Source organism: Trematomus bernacchii, unplaced genomic scaffold (assembly GCF_902827165.1).
Source record: "Trematomus bernacchii unplaced genomic scaffold, fTreBer1.1, whole genome shotgun sequence".
NCBI lineage: Eukaryota > Metazoa > Chordata > Actinopteri > Perciformes > Nototheniidae > Trematomus > Trematomus bernacchii.
In genome coordinates this window covers 1,320,749-1,330,370 of record NW_022987564.1, presented here as the reverse complement: position 1 = coordinate 1,330,370, position 9,622 = coordinate 1,320,749, and positions in this window count along the sequence as shown.

Genomic DNA, 9,622 nt, shown 5'->3' with positions numbered 1-9,622 from the left:
GGGCTCAATTTTACAAGCAAGATGGCAGCAGAGGAATGACTCAGGATATTGTAAAACCTCGCCCCTCTGTAAATTGATTTGTTCTGCCGCCATCACAACATATACAGAGGTAGTCTGGACTCAAATGACATGGATGAATATGTTTTGTGACAACTAAACTAAATCAAAAATGGAGATCAGAATATTTAAGATTCAACTCCACTGTCTGCGGTGAGGGGAAAGTGAATTTAAAACCTATTTATGAAACCGTTATGATAGTGTGTGCCATGATTATAAATGAGGAACAAGCACTTGATGGGTGTGGTGGACATCTATTCTAAATACAAATGTGTATTTAAACTGTTTTCAATTAAAAGTAGATTTTGTAGAGAAGTGAAAGATGGGGGAGAGTCAAGGCTTCTTCTAGGCCCAATCCCAAACCACTCCCTCGACCCTACCCCTCCGTGGCGGAGTGAACTCCGTCTGTAGCCACACTCGCAGCTGAATGAGGCTCCCTCCTGTCAGATGGAGGGAGTAAATACAGCGGCAAGCTTTGGGACAAACTCCCCTCTCTCCGGCAGAAACAGGAAATGCCGCAACTGTATGTAACAACGGTTTCAAATCAGCATCTCTTAGACAAAAAATGTAAATTAATAACTCAAATAAAACTCCAAACATCTTTCATTGTGTTACTTTTCTGTAAAGCTCTTTTAGTTTTAAACCTGATGTTTATAAGCTTCTTAGTTTTTGCAACAGTCTGTAAATATACACAACTTTATAATAAAATGCACACATTTACCTTTTTCTAGACTAAACACAGGTATGATCCTAAGTTAAAAAAATATGAGGTTATCATGAGGTTGTTAACATCGCAATTTATCAGTGGATGTTTGCTGGAACTACTTTTTAACAGCGTGTTTCCTGACGGACACACACAGCGTTGAGACCGGTCAGGTAGAGACCGGTCTCAAGTCAGCACCGATGCAGACTCGCTGTTTGAGGGCTTGATAGCCCACTCCCCCTCCACACCTCTCCACACTCGTTTGTTTGGAACAGCACTTAATGTGGCGGACCCTCCGCGCGAATGCGCTAACAGAGGGGTAGTGTGTAGGGGTAGGGTGTAGGGGGCGGTTTGGGATTGGGCCTTACTGTTCCTGTTAGTGTTTACTTCCTGTCTGTCTTCTTCTGCTGTTCCCTCTGTACTGCGCATGTGCGAGATGGTCCGCCATATTTGACAACTACATACGGCAACTCTAATAGGACACTTGACACAGTGGCGTTTGGCAAAGCAGAAAAAGAACACTCAAAAAACCCGACAATATTAATCTGAACGAGAGAGATGAGTTATTGTTATTACAACGTGACTTCACTATTATTTAACAACTCCTTTTATTGGGTTAAGTACATTGTCAGAATAAGTGAGAAATGGATTTAACTTCTGTTTGACAGCTATCATACATACTGAAGAAATATTGACTGTGAATGTATGCAATATGTATGGCATTCATAATTTATATCTAATTACATTAACTGTGAATGTCCTTCATTTTATTTCAAATAAAATAAAATAACAAAAGATTTTTGTATAGATATTTGAGACGTTTATGACTCGCGCATGCACGATGCAAATCGGGCAGCCGTCTAGACGTCAAATGTCCTATTTGAGTTGCCGTATGGAGTTGTCCAATATGGCGGACCATCTCGCACATGCGCAGTGCAGATCGGGCAGGAGTGCAGATCGGGTAGTGACACCCTCTACTGTTTACTTCCTGTCTGTCTTCTTCTACTGTTCATGTTATTGTTAACTTCCTGTCTGTCAGGAGGCGTGTGGCGCAGTGGATAGAGCGTTGGTGTTCGGATCAAGGGAGCACAGGTTCAAACCCCACTGCAGTCAGCATGTTGTTGTGTCCCTGGGCAAGACACTTCACCCCAAATTGCTCCTGTGGGGATTGCCCACAGTATTGAGTATGTAAGTCACTTTGGATAAAAGCGTCTAACATGCTGTTCCCTTTAGTGTTTACTTCCTGTCTTTCTTCTTTATCTTCGTTGAAATTGACCGGACTTCTTTCTGCGGATTGATATGACTGCGCATAGTCCCCTTGATTCTCCTTAGCAACGGTCTGTTCTCCTTAGCAACAGTCTGTGCGAGAAATACAAATCCATAGAATGTCCAAATTAACCAATCAGAATCGAGTATTCCACTAAGCCATGTAATGAAAAGTAAAAGCCAATCTGACTTATCTTAAGTTTGTCAAGCAGTTACATTTCTATTACTATTTTTACTAACATTTTTAACTTGTTACAATGTTTTTGTAACAAAATATTGAAGATTCGAGTCTGCAGTTACAGGTGAGAGATGCAGTGAAAGGAAAGTGAACTAAGGACCAATTTGTGTGGCAGTTTCTGCAGTTGATGCCATGAAAATGGGCAGCGTCTCATTAGCAGAGTGAGTTTGCATCACTAAAATCCAGAGGGCTGGACCATCAAAGACAGAATCTGCTCTCATTACAGGGAGCTCTCACACTTCGTAAAGTACAAGACGCTGCTTCCTGAAACCTTACAAGGACAAGAGGAAAAGTGAGCGGCTCAGAAAGAGTAAAAACACTCAAAGCGAGGGAATGATCGGCAATGAAACTCAGCGTCAGTACTAGATATTAAATATTAAGTTGCCCTGAGGGGAAACCAGGAGATGACGTATGAGTGTGGAGAAAGCTACATTTGATTTGTGTTAATGGGAAAATGAACTCTATGAATACTGCAGGAGACAACTTTATCGAAGCCTTTTCACTGCGTTATTAACACAAGGAGGAGAAGGAGTCAAAGAAAGGGGAGGTTGTGTTACGGAGAAATGCATAAATCTTGGATGACCTTTTACAAGAGTGCAGACACGAGAAATATAAAACTTAATTTGAATTCTTCTTATGTCATTTATTGCCTCAAGGGATTGTATTTACAACTTGCCTTTCATTTACAGAGAAAGGGGGCGTAGCTACGTTGCTATAACAGGGCTATTTCAAAGCAAACTTAACGTATAAGAAATTGCTTTCATAATTTCCCTTTGAAAACTACTGTACAGAAGATCAATCAAATAGGAAGTCAGTATAGCTATGGAAACGAGTCCATGGCCATGCCAATTTAACTGTAAAGAAAAAGAGAAACTCCCTCCGTAGGGAACACAGAGATTTTAGCCTTTGAGACCATTTACATGCACACAAACAAACAGAGGGAAAACCCCAAAGAGCAAAATAGAGCCAATTTAACTGTCAAAAAAAGACAGCCATTTTAACTGAATGTGTAGCTGATAATGCAATATTTCAGCTCTCTAACCATTTAGCAGGGAAACATCAGATAATTATTGACATTATTGCCTTCCTCTGTGCATGGCTTTTGTATCCGTGCAGAGTTAAAAAGAAAAAGCCCAGGGAGCAGCTGTGTTTGAGCGATAAGTTTTCTCCTCAGGGCGTTTTTTTTAATCTCATTGTGGTGGGCCACTGTATATGAAAAGCAACGGGGGGGGGGGGGGGGGAATATCGATACACAGATGGCTATAAATGCACAGTCTGGTGTGTGTTCTGCTGTATAAATGTTTTTATAAATACACACCAAAGCCTCAGTCAATACCACAGGGTCCACAACATGGAACATTTTGACCAATGAGGAGTATTGCTAAGAAGAAGGTGCAGCAACCCTTGAGACTTTTAGATCAGGTGGATTTTTAAAGGAAAAGTCCAATTAAGCAACACATAGCTGGAAGAAGGATTGGAAATGTAAAATGGTTTGAACCAAAAGACCAATTACCTGTCTTTACTCCGGATCCAGACAGTGTAATTGCAAAAAAGAAACCTGACAGGAGAGGAGAAGTTCTCTTTGCATACAGAGTTCTGATTATATTGCAGATTAATTACTGGAATAATCTCTCATCACACTTCATTACAAGTTTATTTATCAGTGTATGATTGAGTGGTGCATCAGGAGAGGTGAGGAGAATCTTATTACTGTTGCAGCAGTTTGTGATTTGTTTGCTTTGGTGGGATATTATAGGGTACATTTACTCAAGTAGTGTCAATTGTAAAGCTTTTGCAGACCATTTGCATGCACAAACACCTATATAACACTACAGGAAAGGGAACACCCCAAAAAGCACCATACGGGATGTTTCTCAATGTCGAGGAAAGGCTTGCTTGGTAGCACATAAAGCACTTAAGAAGCGGGTCAAGAATACCTCCTAGCCTCGGAAAACGAAGAATGGAACAGGCTAGCTAGTGTGCAGGTGTGCGTCATATGAGAGGCCCCGTTTACCATTTTCCGCCAAAGATTTTGGAAATTGGTCCGTGCGCAAAGCATTGTGGGGATTTTAAGACCGCGGAGTCTACACATGTGCAGCCTCGAAATTTCCCGCAACGAAGGACGCCGGCCTCGGTAGAATTCCAAGTATCCTGGACATTGGAACAGTCCTTCGGCGGGACTCGATGACGTATAGCATCCTTGAAATAGTGGCTCTGGAGCAGCCTTCCTCGACATTGAGAAACACGCCCGGTCCCTATAATGCCCCTTTCACACCAACGCAGCTTCCGTTCGAGCTCCGTGCTTGCCCTCTTCTGGTTCGGAACCGGTTTTTCTTTTCAGCCCCCGTTTTGTTCACACCGCCCAGAGCCCGAGTGGTGCTGCGTCATGACGTAACCGTTTACGTGCCTGCTTCATAAAGCCAAACCGCGCGGAAATCCCTTATATCAACAACAACAAACATTATCCCGGTAGTCTTTCTTGAGTTTTTTTAGCCTGTTGTTTATTTGTTCCAGAGTCCGGTGGTATCCAGCAGTGGCCAACTCCCGCTGCAGCTGCTGGAAAATAGCTTTAGACCGCGTTGTGCCGTCTAACTTCCTCTGTACCTCTTGCGTTGAACAAAGCCCGAGGACGTCATTTGCCTCTTCAGCGGTCCACTGCTGCTTACATTTACTTGCATCCATCCTGGTTCTTAGTTGTGTGTGTTGCTGAACAGAACTTGCGGCACTTTGTTGTTGTTGATCAGATTAATCCCGCCCCCCGCCTCCGACGTAAGCACGACGTATGCGGTTCTTGTTTCCAGACGGAATTTATTTTCGAGCTTGGTAAGAACCGGTTTTCGGGGAAAAGAGCCGGCTCCGCTGCGGTGTGAACAGGAAAAAACGGTGCTTATCAGGCTCAAGCTCGGAACCGGCCCTGGAACCGCGTTGGTGTGAAAGGGGCATAAGATGTCCTGGATCAGATAAATAATGTTTGAGACAGATGTCTGACAGAAAGGAAGGATTTGCCCCCGGGTTATCCCCCCCACTTACAGCGACTGAAGTCTGGTCCAAAAAGGTTTCCATGACTTCTGCTGAGCGGAGGTGGGGGGGGACAGACTGAAGTCAGGAGTGCCAAGTTAGGGACCAAAAGGGCTGGACAAACACTGCCAAGAATTAGACACATCCCTCTTTGACCTTTAAACAGAGCCAGAAAGAAATGGAGCAGAGTCTTAACATCATCAGGTTTTGCTTCAAGTATGAATTACTTTATGTTTAAGAGCCTATTAAATCAAGTAGAAACCTTTAAGAAAAGTACTTATTTCCCTCCAAACCCAAAAGCCAGAAGCTTGACTGTAGTAATGGCGTATAAATATACTTTTTCTATTTTTATAACCCAGAATAATGTAGAAAAGGAGGTGGTGGGTGCCGGATTTCTTCCTTTCAGTCTGCAGCAACTCTCACAAGAGGATAGAGCAGAAAATATGGCGCTTCGGAGGAGAAACACGGGACAGAGTGGAAATAAAAGTCCCATATAGTCTTTGATTACGTCTATTCTTATGTATCTGTAAAGGAATGGTTATTTTTCTGTATCCTAATTACGTAATACGTTACTACCCAAATCGACCCTGTATTGCAACGCTCAAAACAACATGTGTAAAAAGACCAAAGAAGAAAGGTATAGCTTTTTAAAACAAACTGTAATCTAATGTGAGAATTCAACAGTGCACATTTCTCCAGCTAGCATCTGTTTGAAACAGCATTAGAATGTTCTCCAGGGAGTTAAATGAGTCGATGACTATCGATGCGACCGCCATCTTTTTCTTCCTCTAAATCGACTCTTTTGATTAAAACTCTAAAAAAGGGCAAATCAAGAATATGAAAGGCTCTTGGAAAGGACTTTTTAAGAAAAGGTTTTAGTGTTGATAATGTTTTAACTGAACCAAGGCATCGGGCTAATTGGCTCCATTAGTGAACACACACACACACACACACACACACACACACACACACACACACACACACACACACACACACACACACACACACACACACACACACACACACACACACACACACACACACACACACACACACACACACACACACACACACACACACACACACACACACACACACACACACACACACACACACACACACACACACACACACTCACTCACTCACACACACACACACACACACACCCTCCTCTCTCTGGGTGCTTCCCTCTAGCAGCAGCTCAGTGATATAATGCCACAACATAAATCAAAGCTTTATGTTGTCTTCAGGGGCGAAACAAGCGACAGAAATGTGAGCTTTTGTTCAGTTTCTGTGTTTCAGAACGGCAAACACACCTCAAAACCCACAACTACATTGCTCTTAGGAGCACACTGTTGCCTGTAAGAGGACACTCGGGGGTGGATACTAACTTATGGCGCATTTCCACTGCAGCGCGTAGCACGGTTTAAGCGTGTCGTGCAAAAAACCCGGCACGTTTTTTGTTGCGTTTCCACTAGGGGTAGTTCCGGCTTGCGGGTACTTTTTCACAGTTTTTCTGGCTCTACAAAATCCAGGTTCTTTTCGGGCCAACAACCGGGCTGAATATGCTAAACTAGTGAGAGAATCGATGGCAACTACAACAAAATGAACATATTTTACCGTTATTTAATTGTAACACACGTTTCAAAATGATGCCGAAGTAACAACATACTGATACCGGTTAGTAAAAACCATGAATTAATGCTTTGACAAGTCTGCAGACAGACGGCAGGCGAAAAACCTTTTAAAATGCGTGTTTTCTGAATGGAGATCGACTAAGCTAACGTTGTATATGCTCCACACTCACAACAACGGCCTACAGACATAAATAAACCAGCGACTGTATTCGCCATGACACAGGCAGTCTGTGGTTTGTACTTGTTTAACTTTTGTCTAGTTTCTGAACAGATATGAGGAGCTGTGAGCTCTGAGTGCTAACAGCTAACGGCTGATGTTGGTTTTGTGGTTCACATTGAAGATGACGTCACCGCTCTGCCTACACTGCGTTACTATAGTTACTGCCCCAGTTCCTAAACTGTAATGGAAACGCAGCATAAAGTGAGTCTGGCCTACCAAGGCCTAACTATACCGTACTAAGCCGTGCGAGGCCCTGCAGTGGAAATGCGCCATTAGTGCACATACTCAAGTATTTCACATTTACTCAAAGGTCTGTAGTTGTATCTGTATTCAGATTTACTTGAGGAGGATAGGGACTTATACTGGAAGCTAAACAAATATCGTCTAGCTTGCTAGCACTTCCCAAGTGTGAAAAGAAAAGCTGTCTAAGTGATTGACCAATCACAACAGAGCCGGCCAGCTAACCAATCAGAGCAGACTGGGCTCTGGTTTCAGACAGAGGGTGAAAAGAGGTGCTGCAGCACAGGCAGTATGAGAAAAATAAAGAGCTTTTTGAACATTAAAGCATGGAGACATGTCCCAGTAGAGACACTACATACTGATATACACCTGAACATCAGCAGGAGAGGACTCTTTAAAGTAGAGACACTACATACTGATATACACCTGAACATCAGCAAGAGAGGACTCTTTAAAGTAGAGACACTACATACTGATATACACCTGAGAATGAGCAGAGTAGGGCCCCTTTAAGTTTTTAGGCATGCTGCAATATAACATAATGTAGCATGATAAGCAATAATGCGCCTCTCCACTCATACAGGGAGCAGACTGAGAGCCCTCCAATGTCTTTTTAAACCAAAGCCTGTCTCTCTTTTTTAAAACAAAGATGAATGGAGCTTTGAAGTGCTGAAAAACATTGTTTCACCAACTTTCCAAATTCTTCTCAGCATTGCATTTTTCTCAAGCTGGTAATAATCTCTTTGTTTTCATGGTGAGAAAAGCCCTTGAAAGGAATGAAAGGCTGACAGATAGATGAGGTGTTTTTTGGAGCTGTAAATCCTCAGCATCTCTGTATCCACTGCAGCCTCTTTACACCATCAATCACAACTCTCTGTGTTACTCTCAACTGTTGGAAAGAAAGAAAACGTCAACAGGAACAACATGTCTCTGTGTTTCACATTTATCTTGCTTTGTTCCCGGCCTCTTATCTCTCTCACAGACAGCTTCAGCAGTGGAGAGGCTGCATGAGAGGACTATGATTGAAAAGTAGTTGTTTTTCTACTTCTGTTTGCAACCTGCTCCATCGCATGGCTTCTTTAGACTCACATACTTCGGCACAGTAGCGATGCAATGCTGAGCTAGTCTTCATGTGTTTATGTGACAAAGAGATCTGTTGTCTTATGAGTATCTTAATATTAAACAGTAATTCCAAGCTGTGTAACTGTTCAGGTCTGGGCGAGGTGAATAGTGGGAAAATAACAAGAGGTTTCAGAATTGCATTGAGCCATAATGCCTTGTATTACTTTCAATCTGAGAAACTACTGCTACCACTACCATCACTTTTACTGCTACTACCCCTACTTCTGCTAATACTAACACTCTTCAATCAGGAGAGACTGGTCTGATGTCCGAGTGCAAGTGAATGCAGCACAAGACGCGAGCCTTGTAACCCTGGCGCGAGCGAGGAAATGTGATTGGCGGCGATTTCATTTGAACGGGCGGCAGAAAACGAGAAGCATTCGGACCCAAGTACACGGAAGGAATAAGGTATTTGCGGTCTACAATGACAGAGAAGAGACTGTCAAGTTTGGCTGTGCTCAGCATTGAATCAAAACGCACTAAAGCTTTGGATGTTAATACGTTTGTGAGGCGTTTTGCTGAACAAGATGGTAATCGCCGCATTCAGCTGTAATAGGCACGGATGACTCGAGCATTAAAAACTGTTAAGATGATGACCTTACGTGTGTACATATATTTTTTTCTTTGTGGGGCTCTGCCCTGAGAAAGTCAAATAAGATGGTGTGTAAAACTACACTGCCCAGACAAAAATAAGTAACCACTTTGATTTAACTAGGCCAGTAGGTAAGGGCATTCCACTGGATAATAATACCCCTGCATTTGGATTAAACAATATATATTTATTTCCAAGAATACACTGATGAATGTAATGGTGTTTTTCGATTAGACCCCGTTGTGCGGCAGTATCATTCGGGAGGGGAAAAACGAGCCGAACCCGTCCACAATCCAATGGGTGAGACGTCACCCGTTGGATTATGGACTACCGTTTTGAAGCCTCGAAAATGACATTTAAGACGCTGCCATCTTGTTTTTTTGGCCCTTCCTATCTTTGTTCTTAGGAACCAAGAAGATGGAGCTAATTACAACCAAATGCAATCGTAATAACAAAAACAAAGTCGTAAAAAAACAAACTGAATAATGACTGTCCATCCTTTACTGCCCTGTGCTACAAATATGGATAC